This window comes from Marmota monax, unplaced genomic scaffold (assembly GCF_021218885.2).
Source record: "Marmota monax isolate L192 unplaced genomic scaffold, Marmota_monax_Labrador192_F-V1.1 WCK01_AAM20220418_F8-fsc00113, whole genome shotgun sequence".
Taxonomy (NCBI): domain Eukaryota; kingdom Metazoa; phylum Chordata; class Mammalia; order Rodentia; family Sciuridae; genus Marmota; species Marmota monax.
The window spans coordinates 2,401,842-2,422,977 of NW_026694479.1; the positions used below are offsets into that span (position 1 = coordinate 2,401,842).

The window sequence follows — 21,136 nt, forward strand, 5'->3', positions numbered from 1 at the left end:
ATTCACATTCAGTAGAAACTCAATTTGACTTTTGAATTTTGATTTTTCCCAGGCTAGCAATATTCAGTATGATACTCTTATAATGATGTGTCATTATGGAGCAGAAGCTTTCAGTCAGCCCCATAATCATGAGGGGAAACAACAGGGACTATAGTGCATACTCTTGCTGAGCTAGGATGTGTGGTAGGTTCTGAGTATTAACTGCATTTAAAAAAATATATTCTTTTTAGTTGTGGATGGACCTTTATTTTATTTATTTATTTATATGTGGTGCTGACAATTGAACCCAGTGCTTCACAGATGCCAGACAAGTGCTTGACCACTGAGCCACAATCCCAGACCCTTAAATACATTTTTGAGTTCTAATATTTTCAACCTCTGATGGGTTTGTTGGGATCTAACCCCATCGTTTAGTCAGTGAGTACATCTATTCCAATATGGTAAAGTTTCCACCCAAAATAATTTATAATCATTGTGACTTTTAACATAAAGACCTTTCAAATGATAGATTTGCTCATACTATTGGTTTTAATAGACTTTGAAGGGTAACCCATGGGATTGTGAACAGATGTCAAATGTTAGAATGTAATGTGATGTTTTTGTTAGTACAGCTATTTTATTTATTTATTTATTTTTTTGCCAGATGGGCAACAACAGAAGTTGTTGTATTTTTTTCCACAAAATCTCAATAAGATGTTATATAATGAGAATCATGCCCAATAATATTGTATCTTGCTTAATACTTTATTGAAAACAGAAACCAACAAGTTGTTTGGTCATAGGATATTATCTGCTTTGAAATTGTTGGTATTTGATTTTATTTTGGTGAAGCTCTTACGGCTTATGTATAACTTAAGATATGATACATATGCAGGATTAATGAGAGAGAAGAAAGAGGCAGGCAGCAAACTCTAAAAAGTCAAGAATGTTCCAGAAATTACTGAGCAGTACTGTAATAAAACTACATGGAACATCTTGGCAGATAAATAAAGGGAAAACTAGCTAACTTGCTAAATAAAATACATCTGCAAATAACGAAGAATAAGCCATATTTTTCAACCCTGAGCTGGAAAGCAGATTGGAACGCATGGGAAGGTATCTGCTGCTAGTATTCATGGATGGTTCCAAGGATCCTTGGTTCATGCATATCCCAGTAGGGGTGCAGGGAGAATAGCCAGAAGCAGCTTGGAGCTAAGTTTTATTTTTCTGAACATAAATTAGTGTTTTATTTTAAAAGTTTATTTATTCTAATTAGGTATATATGACAGCAGAATGCATTTTGATTCATTGTACACAACTGCAGCACAACTTTTCATTTGTACACCATGTAGCATCGCATCATATGTGCAGTCATACATGTACCTAGTCATACATGTCTATCTCATTCCACCATCTTCCCCTCCCTACCCCTTGCTCCCCTTTGCCCAATCACAGTTCCTTCATTTTACCGTGTCCCTGCCCCCCACCATTACAGATCAGTATCCACTTATGAGAGTGAACATTTGGTCTTTGTTTTTTTGGGATTGGCTTGATTCACTTAGCATGATATACTCCAACTCCATCCATTTACCTGCAAATGCCATAATTTTATTCTCTTTTAATGCTAAGTAATATTCTGTTGTGTATATGTACCACAGTTTCTTTATCCATTCATCTATTGAAGGGCATCTAGGTTGGTTCCACAGTTTAGCTATTGTCAATTGAGCTGCTATAAACATTGCTGTGGCTGCATTACTATAATATGCTGATTTTAAGTCCTTAAGTCAAGGAGTGGGATGGCTGGGTCAAATGGTGGTTCCATTCCAAGTTTTCTAAGGAATCTCCATACTGCTTTCCAGATTGGTTATAGCAATCTGCATCCTTACTAGCAATGTAAGAGTGTGCCTTTCCCCCCACATCCTCGTCAACACTTGTTGTTTGTATTCTTGATAAGTACCATTCTGACTGGTGTGAGATGCAATCTTGGAGCAGTTTTGATTTGCAATACCAGACCCTCTTAACCTCAGAGAAAGTGTTCCATGTAGTGTGCAATTAAAAACAAAAACCAACCAACCAACCAACCAAACAAACAAAAAAAAAACCCCATGACATTTAGTGAACAGGTACTCTGTGTCAAGCACTGTACTAATGTTTCACTTGCATGGTTTCATTTAAGCTTCACAAATACTCCATTGAATAGCTACTATTACTTTTTTTTTCTTCCTATTTTAAATCTGAGAAAATGGAGGCTTTTTGACTTAAGATTGAAGAAGCTTCCAAGCCAGTAAGCAGTGGACCTTGGCTTTAAGTCTAGAGACAAATGGCATCCTGGTAATACCTCTCTGTTGTACCAGGGGGTAGCAGAGTGTGGAGATCCACACAAGAGGAAGTGAAATGTGACTTTGAGAAGGTCTCAGACTATAAATAATGCATCTCTGCTACAGCAAGTAAATGGAAGGCTGAGACACGATGGGCATGGAGGGTGGACAGGGCTATTAATGGGCAGCATCTGTGTGTTTCAGGCACAGTTCTTTCACATAAGTACTTTATTACTATATTATGATATGTCTCAAGATAAGTTTTATAGTAATATTATGATGATGATGAAATTAATATCAGGTTATTTTGATTAACTTCAAGGTTTTTAAAAATGGCAATTTAAAAATTACATAGGTAAAAAAATACATGAAATAAAAAATTCTTATGTGAACACCATAATTGTTAATTTTGAAATTTTAGAAATAGCACTTATTGGGGCTGGGGTTGTGGCTCAGTGGTAGAGTGCTTGCCTAGCACATGCAAGGCCCTGGGTTCGATCCTTAGCATCACATATAATAAATAAAGGTATTGTGTCCAACTACAACTAAAATAAATAAATATTTTTTTAAAAAAAATAGTAGTTATATAGATTTAATCTTTAAAAATGTTTATTTCTTTTATCATGTTTGATAGTGTTCAACTGTCATTTTCATCTATTTCCAGATGATTGTATGATTTTTATGATTTTATAACCTGTCCCCTACTAATTTAATCCTTATTCTATGTATCCCCCCAAATGTAGGCATTCATCAAAACCCTTCTTTGGCCTCCATTTCTTCTCAACTGCTTTAATTTTCAATTTTTCAATTCCATGTGGATGGATGTGGATACTTTCAAATCTGTATCTCTAATACTAACTTCTTTCTGGACCAAGCAACACTATAAACTTCACCTTTTAGTATATCTAGAAACCCTGTGGTACCTCAAATTTTACCTCAAAATTTTTTTGCTTTCCAGGTTTTCTTTCTTTCTCTCTCCATAAGCATCATTTTAGCCTAGGCAATGAGAGCCACACAGGTCTAGGATGAATGAAAGTTCTATAAATTACTAACTGTGTGGCCTTGGGTTAGTACTTAACCTCTGAAATTCTGTTTCCTTGCCTATTAAATAGAAATTATGACTACCTATTTTATAGATTTGTTATAAAGCTAATTAAAGTCAGTGTATTTAAAGCCCTTAGGTTTGAAGCACTGCTCAATAAATAGTTCCTGGTCACCTACAGGTAAACTCTGATTTAATGTGTCTTCCTTTCTCATCTTCCCATCCAGTCTTGTTGCTGGGTCCACTGACCTCTCTCATTGTCCTTGCCTTGTTTTCAGTACCAGTCCCCTATTTTAGGCCCTTAATTTTTTTTTTTTTAGTTTTTATTTTCTTCAAGTTACATATTCAGGCAGTTTTACAAAGCTTGTTATGCAAAACTACAGGCTCATCTAACTTCCTTGCTCCTTAGACAAAATCATTCCTTGGTTTTTTGGGCTGGTTCTTTTAGTATTTCCCTCCTTATGTCTTAATAGCACTCTTACAATGTTACCTCCTAGTCTTTAGTTTTAGGTACTTTCTGGAGAATGACGGTGGGAGAGACTCTCATTACTTCTGATCAGTTTTCCTGTCCCTTTTTCAGTCCACTCTACCCATGGTTGCCAGTTATCTTCTCAAAGGGTGTCTCTGATCATCTAATGATGTTCTTTCTCCTCACAGGTAGCCATTAATGCCTCTCCAGCTATCTCCTCTTTCAGACCCCTCAGCTAACCTTATCTGCCCATCTAGCCTTAAACATTGCCGCCTGATCTTCCTGCTTCTGTGCCTTTGATCCCTCAGTTCCTGGTTTCTGGGATGTTTCAACCCCATCCTCTATCTAAGAAAATCTCACCAGCACCTTATTTCATTACGAAGTCTCCCCAGAACTGATAACTATTCTGTGCTGCTATAGTAGTTGGATTTTTTTTTTAACTTAAAGGTTTTCATTTTTATCTTTTTACTTGCTGGGGTTTGAGGAGTCAGAATTGTAAGAGAAGTAGGAATAGATCTTTGCACCCAGGGGGTAAAGGTACTTTGATGGAATGGCAAAGAATGAGGGTAGGGAAAAGGCAGTATGTAGAATTTCAGCTATGAAAAAATGAGAGAAAATAGTTAAAGGAAAAGTACTTCTGAGTTTTCAATGTTTCCCCTAGAGTTGATCTTGGAATCCCAGGTCTCTGTAGCTGAATTGGTTCCTGTGAATTAGGAGTGACTAACAGACGATCTTAAAACTGGCAATAGTCAGAAGGACCTTGGATGGCACCTAACATAATTCATCCTTTTTTCTCAGGGCAGAAGAACATAGATTTCCAAGACGATTTCCAGTCAGTCCAAAACCCTTTTAAATAACATTTTTATAACATTTGACATTTGTCATCCACAAAATTAAGGGGCATACTGTTCATGCCACCACCCAAGTCACAAATAAAAAAATACAATAATATCAATCCTAGAAGTGACTTACTCACCTGGCTGTTAAGCCATTGATAACTATGAAAACCTATTTATTGTCAATACTCTTATCATTTTGGTGGTTTGGTTATGTTATTTGTAAACTGTAACCAATTTTAAGATGTTGAAAATTAAAATATTTCTTATGTAGTTAAAAAGTATTTATCATATAATCTCTTAGATTTTTTCCCCTGTAGGTTTTTCCAGTAAATTTTAAGGGAAAAAAAAACTCATGAAATAATTTTGAGACAATATGTTAGTTAAGATCTGTCAGTAAATCTTTTTGAAGGAATTTTCTTTCAGTTTCAAAGACCATTAAAAAGCAAGAAATTACAGCATGCATTCCTTTTATTGTTCAAAGCTGATGGAGATGAACAGAACCCATGGCATTATAGTTCTTTTACCTCCAAATAAAAAGGGGGCATGCCATTGTTTTTAACCAGAGTATGTTGGTTTGACACTTCAAAGCCAGCATGTGGAAAACTTGAAACCAAAAATGTGTAATTAAAGAAAATTATATACCACCAAGTAGCAAATTCAGTGCCATTTTTAGTTTCATGTTGAGAGAAAAGGTGCCAAATTTTGATCTTGTCTCTGGGGACCATGCCACTGAAGTTGTTTCCACAGCTACTATTATTTCTACTGGCATCCTTGAGTTCTCAGATCCTGCCAAATATGGATGGGAAGGAGGGGTGTGACAGCTGGTGATAGAGTCCAGCAATCTGCCAGAACCTTGGAGTAAATTACAGGGGATGTTATGAAGGGAACACAGAAGTAAGCACCCTTGCCATCAGGAACCTGAATGCAGCTAACACCACCAGAACCCTGAAGAGTGTACTCTGAGGTTTTGGCAATACAGAGCACAGTTCTTAGCAGGCCTGCCATTATTGCCTAAATGCTGTTTAATTTTACAAGATCCAGCAAACATTCTCACAAAAATAAAAAGGAGGAGAGAATATAGAAATCAGAGTCTGGTAAGAAAAACTGACTTTAAAAATATCATTCAGAAAATACCTGTAATTCAATTTTGTTTAGCCTCCAAAACCTTGAAAGTCCTCCTAAAGCAAGCAAAGGTCTAGAGTTACCCTTTCTTGTAATTTACCTTGTATCCATCAGGGAATACTTTCCCCCAAACAATCTTTCTGAGAAAGATTCATTAAGAACCTCTTAATGGAAATTGCAGGACAAATGAAAACAGGATCTGAGCTTTGATAAGCTAGGGGCATTCTTTTCAACACAGATTGTTTGTGGTATCTTTTGGAGACTTTGTTTTAAAGACACTTGCATCCCAGTGTCAGTTCTGACTCTAGCTAGTTGTGAAACTTAAGCAAGTTACTGGGTCTCTTTACGGCTTAGATCTCTTAATTATATAAACATCTGAAAGGTCTGCATTAGATGATCTCTAAGGTCTCTTCCTGATTTGCATCCTACAATCTGTCAAGATATTTTAAAATATAGACATTAAGTTAAATCATTAAGCACTGAAAAAAAATTGGCATCAATAAGGTATCAACATATTAGAATACCAGTATTATTCCTTTGTTTTTATTTTTAAAACTACATTGCATTGGGTCAAATTATCATTTTATACAGATGATGCCTTGGGTGTCCCTGTGTTTTGAAAACATTTTTTCATTTCAATTTCATGAATATGTAAACATTCATGATGCACATGTAGAATGAACAGATTATTAAAAAAATAAGAAAAATAATCTTAAATATAGGGCAATGATTTGATTTGATACATGCTTCCAGAGTACAACCAAGTTTTCTATGTAAAATGAAAGCATCTCCTGTAAGATTGCAGTTTGTAACTCGGACCCCTACTGGTCTAAACTGTCATTAGGAATACATAGTTTTCCATAAATTAGCTTTTGTTTTGGATTTCCTGCTGTGTTTATATACATGTTGACGGAATGTGTTAGGCAATATTTTGGCATTCTAATCCATTATTATTTGTTATTAACTTTTAAGACTAATAGTATTTCAACAGTCTATACCTGCTGACCCAAATATGGTTATTTTAAAATCAGTATTTCTTTTGAAAGCTTTCATATTAATATATACTTTAGTTGTCATTAAGAGAAAGGGAATTATTCCTAGAGGATATTTTGATATTCAAAGGAACTAGCCCTTGATGTAGCAAGTTCCTCTGAGAATTATAATGTTCTGAAGTCACAGGCTTTATGAATGAACAGATCTGAGGGCCGGGAGTGAACAAGGGTAAAGTATGGCTTCCATTATTTCACATTTCTATGTGGCTTTTCCTTTCCATCCATTTTTTTTTAAAATTTGTCATTAATGGAAGCAAATTCATCATCAAGATGACTTGATAAGAATAAACAACAATTTAACTTGTAGGTTTGTTTCTACCATATTTGACTCATGTTCTTTTAGAAATGATAATATTTAGTAATTCTGCCTTTGAAATTCCTTATGTTTTTTTCTTTCTTAAACATGCAGATGCAGTATAAGACACCAATGGAGGCTACGCAGGAAATGATATTCCCAGCCACCCACTGATAGCCAATGCTGGAGCTGACAGAGGCTGACGAAAATCAAGCTGTTATTTCTGTCACCAAGGGAATTAAGTTAGGATTTCTAAGGCAGACTATTTTCCTAATGTTTCATTAGTTTTCTCTTGTTTCTGGGGTCTGTTTGCTGACTGAAAGAAGCATTCATTTTCTAATCTAATGGAAAGAACAGCATGTTAACCATAGCAAACACCTGCCCAAAGGGGACAGTCATTATTAAGCTAGAGAATCTTTGAGGTAACAGTTGTCAACATTAAATAATATGGTAACATTAAATAATATGGTATAAGAGCCTATTTCAAGAGCATTAAAAATACAGAATGAAATAATTTACATGATTTGTATAGTATTCCCTCATTGTGAAAATACTGAGTTTGCTGTTATCATGAAATGTATGTAACAGAGGACTCATTAGTGACAGTTATTAGCAGCTTTGCCATTGAAACCCCATGGCTCTAGCTCATTATTCAAAGCCTCGCTGTACTGACTCAATTTTCATCTGGGTTTCTTTCTTCCTCAGTAACTTTAAGAACTACATACTACTTTTATGTAACAAATGTTTATGTATATCAGCGACTTAACTAGCATAAAAATTTTGTTTTGGGCTCAATTTGACTTTTTAAAATGGTAACAGAACACAGGACCTGAAAATCACAGTTTTTTGAAAATTTAGGGTTAAAATGTTGAAGATTTTAATCACCATTATTAAAAGATATAACTCTTAAAACATAAAGACTCTTAGAGGAATGTTGGTATATTAAAATATGGCAAAATCAAGAAAACCAGCCCCTTCCTAATAGTCCAGTTCTCCAAAGGGTCAACTTTGAGAGAGATGTAGTTATTTGTGAGTGTGTATATGCTCACATGCATGTGTGTGTGCACTGTGTGTATATATGGTTTTCAAGTGGAAACTTTATTTTTTTAGGGTCATAGTCTTCTTATTTCACAGGTGCCCTCTTCAATCACACATTGAATATAAGTCCAAAATATTACTGGATACAGCCACAATGGCAAACCAGAAAGTGCTGGGCTAACTTTAAACAAAATCAATGACCCTTCAGGACTCTAGGCACAGGCAGCTAATGTGGTTTGTTGTTCACCATTTGTTCAACAAAACACCTCATTGAGTTCTACTGCACGTGAGAAGCAGAGTGCTATGGAATCCATCACTTCCAGATTCCTTCAGCACCTGATAGGCAATGGGAATGCTGACAGATCATATCAGCTTCCCTTGACTGTGTCTTTTCATCCTTCATGCAGGTGGGAAAAGCCAGCATTCTAGCAGCTCCTGGTTCAACTGAGATCACTTTTCCTTAATCATTATCTTAACTATTCTTAAATGAGTACTTGTGAAGCATCTGTGGCAATGTATTTCAAAGCAAAATATAGAGCAAACTGCAGTCTCTGATCCTGGGGAGTCTTGCTCACAGTGCCAGCTTGCTTCTGTATTTGGTGGTCTCACTCTCCTTACCTAAAAATAAATGGCCCACTTTCCCACTTTAAACATGTATTGCTTCTCTATGTGTGATTCTTTTCTAAGATCATAAAGAATTTCTCTGAAGAAGCAAAAAGCATCTAAATATATCTTGACTCTATAATTAGAAACATTATGATAAGATTTGTGATTATTTGAGATGGCTGAAATAATTTGGTAGGTTGTATACAAAAATTCTGTGTAACTCACAGAGGCTCAGTAACTACATCATGTTGTTAGCTCGTTAAAACTGAAAGTGGGGCCAGGGGTGCAGCTCAGTGGTAGAACACTTGCCTAGCATGTGCAGGACCCTGGGTTCCATCTGAAGCACTGCAAGAATGAACAAAAACCAACTGGAAATGTAGTTAATGAAAAGATTAAGGATCCAGAATAAAATTTACAAGACTCAAAGGCAAAGACCTACAGTATTTTCAATCCTCTCAGCAGTGACTTTTAACACTTTTTAAAAAATGTGCTATCTCCTTTATGAAATAATTGTGAGCCTTCTGAGTTATTTTCTAAATATTTTCATTTGTATATTTAATTCATTTTTAAGCACTATCTTTTTTTATTTAATTCATTTTTTTAAGCACTATCTTAAAAAATTGGCACCTTTTGGTACAAATAGAAGGCAACAATAAGAATTAATGGAGTAAAATGTAAAAAAAAGTTACTAAATTCTGGACATAAACTTTTGCAGTAAAATTTCTTTTTATTCATGAAAGAAATGTTAAAGACAGGTGTCAGAAACATTATAAAATCTACTGAGCCCTTGCTCATAAAATAATCAAATCAACAGGATGAGAACTCAAAACTGAATAAATTTCCCATTTTGTCACTCAACATTATTATTCTGTCTATGTAACATTTGTAAATTCTTAAATCTTAGGAGAAAAAAATGTCCCACAGTAAGTCTGTACTCAAAATAAGGAGGCTTGGATTATAGTCTCCCTTATAAATATTTACTGGCTTTAAGAATGAATAAGTCACTGATTCCCTGGGTCTAAGATATTTCTTTTTAAAAACTGTGGATGATATAATATTTGTCTACTTGTTGTTATAAGAAATAATGACAGCAGCTAAAATTAACTCAACACTTATATTTTACAAGGCCCATTGATTATTTTGTTAAACATTCCCAAAAGCTGTACTATTATTAAACCTGACTATATTGGTAAGAAAACTCAATTTATGGAAGTACTCTGCTCAAAATTACAGAGCAAATGACAGAGATGGGATACATACTCATATTTTGATGCTTTGAGAGTTGGTACTTATAAATAGCAGTCTAAAAATATATGGCAATGGAATATGAAAATTTGACATTATATTTTGTCATATGAGATTGTGAGATCATTGTAGTAAAGATTATGTCTTACTCATCTTTGTGAACTCAGTATGTAAGAGAGATTTGATAACACTTAAGTTTTATGGAATTAAATTGACTGCCAGGGCTGGGTTTATAGCTCAGTGGTAGAGTACTTGCTTAGCATGCATGAGGCTCTGGGTTCAATCCTCAGCACCACATAAAAGTAAATAAATAAGATAAAGGTATTGTGTCCATCTACAACTAAAAATATATTTAAAATTTTAAAAAATGAAAAAAAATGTACTTTGCTATCAGAAATAATTAAAAGAAGATGCACATGAAAAAAACAAAAATCTGAAAGGTGCAAAATGACAGAAATTACATATATGGATCATCCATGTAGTTGGTCATCTCTTCCTACCCTGGAAATGAATAATATGTGCAAGGCTTTCTCCCTTCAGGGGCAGAGGAGGTTTATTCAAAGTGATAAAGCAGGGGAAACACTCCCCAGTGAAGGAAGAAGCAGAAAGCATCAGCCTAAACCTGAAGGGTCAGGGTGAAAAGAAAATCCCAGGACACAGTCAGCCAACATCATGCCAGGTTCACTGAGAAAGCCACACTGGGAGGAGCATTAGTTTCCCCTTTAGAAACCAGAATAAGATGCCATTATGAAATCTAACAGGTAAATACTAGAAGCTCTTAACATTAAGAACACCTAACATTTTTTCAGAAAACACGTTGGTAGTGGGGCTAGGGATGTGGCTCAGTAATAGAGCAATTTCCTGGTATGTATGAGGCCCTGGGTTTGATCCCTAGCACCTCAAAAAATAAAATAAATAATCTTAGTATTATGCAGAAATAGGTCTAGCTAAAAATATAATTTCTCTTAGATCTACTGTATAATATACCCTTAAAATGCACAATGGGAGGGTCTCAAAGTAATACTCTTTCCACTTTTAGGTCCAACTCAGTAATGGAAATGGCTATGATGACCTCTTTGGTGATCAAATGTAGAATTGACCTTTACCTCCAAATGGCTTTTGAAATACTAGGCATACACACACATTTTAATTTTTTTTTTCATCAAAACAGATTACTACAGTACTCATGAAAGTTTGAAAAGAAGTTTAAAAAACTTTTCCTTTAACACTTTTAAAAATAATTTTCTGTACTTTATAAATAAAATTCTTAAAGTATGTATGTATGTTATCTGAAATTCCAAGAAAGGAACACAGACTACAAATTTTGTGGCAATTTTAGATTTAGTTATCCCAAATTTCCAAAGTAGTATTTCTTTCCATTTCTAGATAATTATAACAAAGAGTTCTAGCTAATTTTCCAAAGAAAATTGATGAATATCTTCATTATTTTCCTAAGACACATACGATATTTGTCTCTTTTTATACCACAATATATTGGTTTCAACATTTCGAAAAATTGATATTTTTGGGGGGGTGACATTTTGGTTTATGTGGTAAGATTTAAAATTTGTTCCTATGTCAGCATTTGTCAAAATGCATAACCCTAGTTATTATTTAGGTCTTAGGAAAACATTTCTCTAATGCTTAGACTCAATAAGTTGTCTTTTCTTTATTCTAATTTCCTACATTCCCCTTTGTAAGTAGTCTCCATGATTGTAATTAATTGCTCAGTGTTTCTTTTTTCCAAAAGATTATAATTTCTAAGAGAGCAAGGACTATATTATCTTGTTCACTATTATCTCTATCATAGTGTCTGACCCATAGTGGTGACTCAATAAATGTAAGTACTCAATGCATGTAAGTACTCAATGCATGATGATGGATGGATGAAAAAATGGTCACTTCCCTCTCTGATAAGGGTTGATTATACTAAAGACACTAAAGAAGAAACTATGGAATCATACTCTTGAGGAAGAAGGTCAGGCAAATCTACAATATACATTTTAAAATGGTGTAAGAACAGTAAAAATTCAAACAAATAAATATGTGAATTTTATTTGATCTCTCATAGTATTAGGATGAGACCTTTGAGTGAATATGGAGTCAATATAGCTTAAAGATTTTATGCTAAATTCATTCAAAATTCCTAGCAATCTATCAAGTCTTTTTTTTAACCTTATATTTGCTAGCTACTTTTCTTTCCACTATTCTCTATGTAGATATTTCTCTCTGAACACACTGCTTTCAGTACCACTAATGTAGAAGCAAATGACATATGCAACACCAATTAAATATTTATGCCATGTAGCACTGAAATGGTAAATATTGTATTATGCTTTCCACTTGTCATTAGTCAGGAGACGATGCTACATTCTGCAAAAATGATAGCCTAAAACAGAGAAAACATAACTGTGTTTCACAGACAAGATATTTATGTCTAGAATGAACTGGAGTTGAACTAAAATAAAGGTATTTCTTATTGTTACTATCTTTTGACTATTTTTCAAGTCACGAAAATCCCTATATTTAAATTTAAAAACAGTCTGTTTAAATGTAGCATTTTTCACATATTATTTACTTTAACTGACCAAGCTAAGACTAAAATTAATTGTTTTTAATGGGAAAAGGAGCATACTTGTATAATTTCTTAAATTTAGTGTATGATTTTTTATGTATACTAATAAACAATAGGGTAGGCTCAAACTGAATATCTTTTCCTTTGCTAATAAAAAGCAGCAAAAATTTATGTAGCCAAAAGATTGAGTACAAATATTAGTTTCTTCCCACTTTAGGCTCAATTCAGAAGACACTGATATGATATACAAAGTCAACTGCTGAACGAACTGAATTTTAAAGCAATCTCTGAGTCTTTTCTAGGTTTTTAGATGATATATTAGACTTACAAAAGTAATATTTTCAACAAATTAAGAGAGTTCATACTAACAGTCTGGACAGTGCAAACATGTCAAGATAGCCAAAATTTTTAGTGTTGCTTAAAGGAGTACATAAATATAAAGGCAGAATTCATCCCTACAAAGTGCTATTCTTAATAAAGAAAATAAATGCAACTAGAAGTAGGTTTTTACTAGGTTTTCTCCTTTTTGTATTCTTTGAGTGCTACAACGGAATGCCTTATCAAATTATTATTTTCCTCCTCTTCTAGAGGTAAGCTGTTTGATTCTAAACCTTCATTCACCATTTAATCAGATTTAAATATAGCCTTAAATTCACATACACAAACATAAAATATCGATACATGGATTCCAAAATTTTAGGAATCCATGTATCAATATTTCCATGTATCATTAGGTTTATAATTTCCCATCCTCTGAAATATAAGTAACATATTTTTCCTACAATGTGATGAAACCACATTAGTATTACAATGCTACCATTCCATCTCAGATAAAATCCATTTTCTAATATAATGCACCTAAGAGTTAAGGGAAGAAACTATAGTGAAAAATGGTATGTAATTCATTGCTTGGCTATGTTCTATAACCTAATAAAACAGCACTTTTATCACAAAGACATGTCCAAAAAGAAAAAAAAGAATGTCACAATATGTTTTATTTTGCCATATAATTTAAATGGTTGATTTTTCATGAAACATAAAGGGCTGGCATATTTTTCCTTCTGACCCTGAGTTGCATATATACAGCTAGTACCATAATCAATTTCAAGGTACACAGAGAGGTAAAAATGTTCATAAAATGCAAATAGACACAGAAGTAGCACAGATAAAAGCTAAGGAATCATAACTGCAATGAACCTGGATTCGACAGGTTATGTTTTGATAGATCTAGGGAGTGCTTATGTTGTTAAACAGCCTTTTTAGCAGACATATGACAACATCTATTTTAGGAATCAGTTGGTAGCAGCTGTTCAAAAAAATAAATAACTACATATATATCTTTTAAATGAAAAGGAATATTGAAAATCTGAGTAGTTCTTTGGTTAGCAGCATGTATCAGGAGCTCACAAGAAAAACAATGCTGAGTTATTTCTAGTTATTGGGAAGTAACTTAACAAACCGTTTCCTTAAAAAAAATTCAGATTTACATGAAAGGATTTTTGTAGGAGGGGGGAAAGCCACTAGAGTGTTAGAAATGGGAGATAACAAAAAATACAGGATTGCTTTTTTGGGAGGTGATGGAAATATTCTAAAATTGACTGCAATATTTGCAAAACTTTGTGAATATACTAACCACCACTGAATTGTACACTTTATTATTTTTTTTACAATATAGTTTGAAATTTTTATTCAATGAAATAAGAACTTCTTTAATTATGAAATTGCCTTCCAAATTCAATGGGCATAAGAAAGAAAACCTATTCTGAATTTCTTTCTCTAGTTTTTCTTCATCTAAAATAGTGGCAGACGGAAGATGGAAGGAGACCCTCATCATTATACAGAATACATGTATGATGATGTGAGGGGGGAAAAAAAAGAAGTGTGTCACATTAGATTGGTTAGAGAGAAGTGATGGGAGGGGAGCGGGGGAAGGGAGGATAGGAAGGGCAGCAGAATAAAATAGACACTAGTATTGCTGTATGTATATAAGTGACTGTATAATCAATGTGATTCTGCAACCTGTACACTCAGAAAAATAAGAAATTATACCTCATTTGATTCAAATGTATGATATGTCAAGATCATTGTACTGTCATGTGTAACTAATAAAAAAAAGATAAAAAAATAAAAAATAAAATAAAATAGTGGCAGAAACTATACCAAAATGTGTAGTATTTTCTTCAAATAGGGATCATGGTAGTGATTGAATCTAACTGTCTTACTCAATGTTGTTTTGGTGCTGATGTTGAAATTTTGTCATAAGATTATAGTTCAAGATCTCCAAAGCTCTTTAACTTCCCATACTTTGTGGAAGTTTTATGTCATGCTTATTTTTTTTATTGGTTATTCAAAACATTACAGAACTCTTGACATATCATATTTCATACTTTCGATTCAAGTGGGTTATGAACTCCCATTTTTACCCCAAATACAGATTGCAGAATCACTTCGATTACACATTCACATTTTTACATAATGCCATATTAGTAACTGTTGTATTCTGCTACCTTTCCTATCCTCTACTATCCCCCTTCCCTCCCCTCCCATCTTCTCTCTCTCTACCCCATCTGATGTAATTAAATTCTTTCCCTTGTTTTTTTTTTTTTTTAGAGAAAAGGGAAATTCCATGGAAATGGAAGGAGACCCTCATTGTTATACAAAATTACATATAAGAGGTTGTGAGGGGGAAGGGAAAAAAAGAAAAAGAAAAAAAAAGAATTGTACACTTTAAATGAAGGAACAGATAAGGTATGTAAATTTCATCTCAATAAAACTGCACTAAAATAAACTCTGCAGTAAATTGAAGTATTGGGTGGAAAAAACAGTCAAAGGTGCAAAAAACTGAGCACTCCACTAGCATAATATATTCTGATAAGATTTTTGTTTTCTTTAGTGTTCTTCAAATTTAAAAAACATGCACAAATATCCTTGATATTTTCTTATGCAAGAGGAAATACTTTTAATTTTCAGAGACTGCCTATCAGTTTATGAAAATGTTCATTAAGTAAAATATCCATAATGGTGTTCTTGGAAGTTTGACTTGAGTGATTTGTCACAGTTTTAACTGGTATAATTCAGATATTTATTTTGATTTGTATTTAATAATGCTTTATGTTTTGTGATATGATTTCTGCACATTTTTTTTCTAGTAAAATTTTAGGTTATCTTCCACCTGGTGGGGGGGAGTCTCTGTGAGGAAATCACTGTGATCAAGACCTCCTCCCCAACTCAGAATAACTGTGAATGGAAGCAGAAATAAAGGCAGGCAACAGTTTTTTTTTTTTTTTTAAAAACTGTTGGTTATTGCTGATTTTTTTTTTTTTACATTTTATAATTTTAGAGTAGAAAAAAAGAAGAAAGAATACATTAGGGGGCAGAAAAGTGGGACAGTTTTTTGGTTTTGTTTTGTTTGGGTTTTTTTTGGTCTGTATCATTATCATTGAACATAACATTATGGTTAGGAATCAGTGGAATTTTCATTGTGCAAAGGCATACCAACTTAAGGGTTAATAGATTAAAGCAGGATTTTAATTTTTAGCTTAGCAGTCGAAAGACAATCATAATGTATCTGCTGAAAAGAAGTATGCCATATGTACATTTGATTTTTTAAATTGGGATATACAAAACTACAACATATCTGTCCTATTATGTATCAGCTAAGGTTTCTCAATTCATCTTATTCCTTTATCCCAACAGAGCCTCATGACCTCACACTTAAACCTGGCTTTCTAAGAGTTTGTCTAGAATGTATAGTGCAAAGAGTAGCCTCAATGCACAGGTGGATACCTGAGCTTATATTAATTAAAAATTAAACACAAACTTTAGTTCCTCAAATTCACAAGCCAAATTTCAGGTGCTTAGTAGCCACATATGTCTAGTGGCTAATGAAACAGTGTGGAAACACCATTTGTATTATCAGATGGAATATCTGAGACCCTTACTATTCAAAGTGTGTTCTAAGGCCCACAAGAATGTTATCTGGGGAATTTTTGGAAGTAAAGTATCTCAGTTCTCTCTTCAGATCTGCTGAATCAGAATATGCATCTTAACAAGATTGCCAGGTTTTTCCAGGTACATTAAAGCGTGAAAAGCACAAGTCTGAACTTCTTTCACCAAATTACATATTTTCGAGTGCCATTAGAGCAATCTTAAAAAACATAAATGTGATTCTTTCTCACTTCAATGCTTAAATTTCACCAATTTCTTTACTGTTTTCAATTCTTCAAAAATCTCTTGGAGGCAGTTCTTGTACAATGTGGTACTATATAAGTTTCTAGTTCTGTTTCCTTCATTATTGCTGTGTGAGTTTAGGCACAGTGTCTCTCTAGGCAATGGATTCACCATTTGTTAAACAGAGATAACTCATTAGGTTGTGAAAACAAGATGAGGTAATTCACACACAGCTTCAAACTTGGTGCCGAGCACTTCATAAGCACCTTTGTGGATAGTTCACATTTCTCCGTTGCTGTTCCTCAGACGACCTCTCCTTATGGATCTGTCATAGCCCTTGCAGCATCAGGCCAATGCCCTCTTTGATTTTCATGCTTCAGTTCAAGCATCAGCTACTGGATCAAGGCTTCCCCTACATTTTCAGCCAAAGGTAGATATTTTTGTTCTTTTTTTCTTTTGCTTATCAAGCTGCTATGAAATCATGTACTATTCAAAGTGTGTTTGCAAGTATGTTTTTATCCCTGACTATCAGCTTCTAGATTGGAGAGCTAATTTGGACTTCTAATGTCTATCAGAGTACCCAGGAAAAATGTTAACTAAAAAAGCCTATCGAGAGGCTGGGGATTAATATCCCTATGTATGTATGAGGCCTTGGACCTCAAAAAACCATGGAGGTACCAGAATAAGATTTACGTGTATTTAAAAATGATGTAGACTAAATTAGGACTTTATAGGTATGGTATGAAAGACAGAAATTGTAAAGAAAAAATTATGTATGGAAGAGGGAAAAATGACTGTGACCACTGTTAATAATAACTTAGAAAAACATATAATGTATATGACAAAGGATTTATATGCTTAATAAGTAAACATTTTTGCAAATCAAAAAAGAATATAGTCTGGGCACAGTGGTGCACACCTGTACTCCCAGGGGCTCAGGAGGCTGAGGCAGGAGGATTGAAAGTTCAAAGCCAACCTCAACAATTTAGTGAGACCCTGAGCAACTTAGTGAGACCCTGTCTCAAAATAAAATATATTTAAAAAATGGCTGGGAATGTGGTTCAGTGGCTAAGCACCCAGTGTTCAATCCCTGGTACGTACACACACACACACACACACACACACACACACACACACACACACACACAAATATATATATAGGAAAACTCCAACAGCAAAATAGAGGCAACTAAGCTATTCACACACAAAAAGGAATATAAATGGCCAATAAATAAAAGATATTCAACACTACTAGTGATAAACTAAAACAACAATGCAACATTTCACCTGAAGAGATTAGCAAAGATGAAAAATATTGGTAATAAAATATATAATATGGACTATAACCACTACTAGGATAGGAGATTATGTAAACTGAAAATATCCTTGCCATGGTTTGTAAAATTTAAAGCATGCCTAAACTTTGGCATAACAAATTTCTTTCAAAGAATTTATACTGATAAATATTTGATAAAATTAGCACACATGCATGCACAAAACATATATAGTTATATGAATAAAAGAAATAGTCATGGGATTTGGGGGTACTGGTTAATGAAAAAAAAAGTCACTAAGTAAAATTACACAGATGATATATGATGAATGATAAGTCAGAAAAACTTGTTATAAATGCACTATAAAATATGAACCCCTAGCTGTATACATGCATGGAAAACATCTGAAAGGATATATAAAAAAATTAACAGTGGTTTCCTATGCACTATGGAATTGCAATTAATTTCCACTTTTTTTGATCTTTCTGTGTTCTCTAATATTTTAATAAAAATACAGAAAAACAAACAACAAAGTCTGTCCATTTCCCTCCCTCTCTTCTCTCTTTCAGAAGCTATTTGCCTTGTCCATCCTGAGATAACTTCACCTCAGAGAAGAGACAAGTTACAGCTACATTCTCATAACTTGTCATTATCGAACTGGAAGGTGAGAAAGAAAATTTTAGGATAGGAAAAATGCCTCAAGCTTCAATATAAACTTATTCCTTAGGCTTTTGCTTTATATTGACAGTCAATGCAGGAGAAGGGGGCATCTGAGGGAATGGAAAAAAAAAAAGGTTCAGGATGGCTGCATCTCTGTTAAAGGTGGTGAAGACAATCTGATGATGACATTGGTCTCCCCATTGATCCTAGGATTTATCAGACAATCTGGCTGGATGGGCAAGTGTCCCTTTTCTCCCTCTTTGCTTTATATGTACACTTAATAGACATGGATAACCTTCCCTGAGGGAAGCATTCTATTCTTTTTTTTTTTCAAGGGTAAAGGCAACATCTTTAATCAAAAAAGATTTAACAGGGCTTGGGATGTAGCTCAGTAGAAGAGTTCTTGCATAGCACACGTGAGGCCCTGGGTTCCATCCCCAGTGTGTGTGTGTATACACATATGTATTTATCATATAACTGATGATGAAATTCTTTAAAATTCTTTTCCTGATTTTAAAAAAGAATCACTGTGTTAGTATGTTAATCATTTAAATACAAGAAAGCCAATGAAAATTCTATACTTGTGGTTAGTTAAAGCGTTAAAATTATGAGATAATTTTCTGATAATTATTTTTTTCTGCTAATACTGGGATTGCATCTCCTTCCTTCCTAGCACAATAATTAGATCAAAACAAATGTTCAATAACTAACTATTGAACTGAAAAGAGGACATGAGTATTTTCACTATATAATTTGCATGTTTCCATGTGGGGAAAAATAAAAGGAAAAGTTCATGATAATGGTACTAGTAGGAATACAGTAGAATGCTGGCTACTAAACAGCAGAATCAGACAATTTGAAAAAAGAAAAGGAGGGGCTGGGGTTATAGCTCAGCAGTAAAGTGCTTTGCCTTGCCCTTGTGTGGTACTGGGTTCGATCCTCAGAGCCACATAAAAAATAAAAAAAATAAATGAAGATATTGTGTCCATCTTTAAAAAAATTTTAAAAGAAAAAGAGAAAAGGAAAATGTTGAATTTTTACTTAGAAGAATAATAGTTATATTCACTAATGGATCCTTGAAAAGCATACAAGTCTCACAAGTAACAGGGACAAAAGTCTCACATTAAAATGCTACTTTTCTGATAGTCACACCACAAAAATAAAATTAAATGTTATTAAATTGGTATTCAAAATATTTAACAACTACAAAGACAGATACTTTCTTATCAGAAAGAATGCTGGGTCAGTCAACCTGACAGGAACCCAGCCCCAACAGTATTTATCTGTCTGTCATGATTCATGTTAAAAGTAAAAAAAAAAAAAAAAAAAAAAAAAAAGAAATCCCCTATAAGCACACATGGGTAGTATATAACACATACATTTCAGAATAATTTACAATTCTTTAGTAGATCATACTTCTGATACAAATAATTTATATAGCTAACTAGAGGAGTTTCTCTTAATGGCTTTCATATTTTCTAACTGAAAACTAGAAGTTCACCTCTGAATGCTGATGTTTGTTGCTGTGAATTTCCATATTTATGTTGTGAAGTAGCATAGTATTGTTTCAGTACGGTGTGATCTTGGGTGAGTGTCAACCCCTTTTGTGTCTGGTTTGACCATTTGACTAGAAGGAGGTTAACTTAGATTTAAAAATGACAAAGGTTTTATCTTTCTCTCATCTCTGATTGATGGGTTAGAGGCTGTTGAGATGCTGAATGAAGCACTCTGATGAAGATAATGAGGATGTCTCCAGGTTCCGTAGGAAAGAGTGCTCTGAATCATTAGTGATGTCTTCCATGGTCAAAGAATTGGCAATAATAGTACATAACATGTCACAGAGCTGCCACCCCTGATGCAATTATCTCTGAAGTTCCTTCATGCTCTACAATTCTGTTTTTCCATTAAGCATAGTGACTTAAATGGTTATCTCACTTTTCAAGGTATCTAATTTATAGCTAAGGAGTATTGTAGCTATTGGTAGACATTGGTTCACTGGAAAAGCATCATGTTATTCTCTATACAGCTCCTTGAGACTCTTATTCTTTATAAATTTGAGGATGCATCACCAGCTGTTGTTCTTGGTGGATAAACCACACAACACAGCCAGAGATTCATCTCAGTGGACAACATTAGCATTTCAATGTGGCAGACCTTTGCCTATATTCAGAAACAGATAAAAATATGATGTCTTGATTTCTGAAATTTAAAAATACAATTTCTAGTATTTAAATGCTGCAACGGATGATGAAATAGTTAAATGTAAGGAATATTTACAACTTGTATCAGTCATTTGGGTTACTAAATGAAAAACATGATCAATACTACATCCAGAAAGATGAAAAAATCCACATATATGAGTGAGTATATAATTCATTCATTGTTTTATAGATGCCCAGTTCTCTGGAGAGTTTTCCTGAGTGCAAGATGATGGTCCTGAGTGATGAATTTT

The 21,136-nt window shown here is 33.9% G+C and overlaps 1 protein-coding gene across 20 annotated transcripts in view; it reads right to left on the reverse strand.

Moving 5' to 3' along the window:
- Tenm3 (teneurin transmembrane protein 3) overlaps nucleotides 1-21,136 on the reverse strand; it is a 2,500,614-nt gene that overhangs the window by 147,575 nt on the left and 2,331,903 nt on the right. The gene's annotated exons all lie outside the window — the stretch shown is intronic.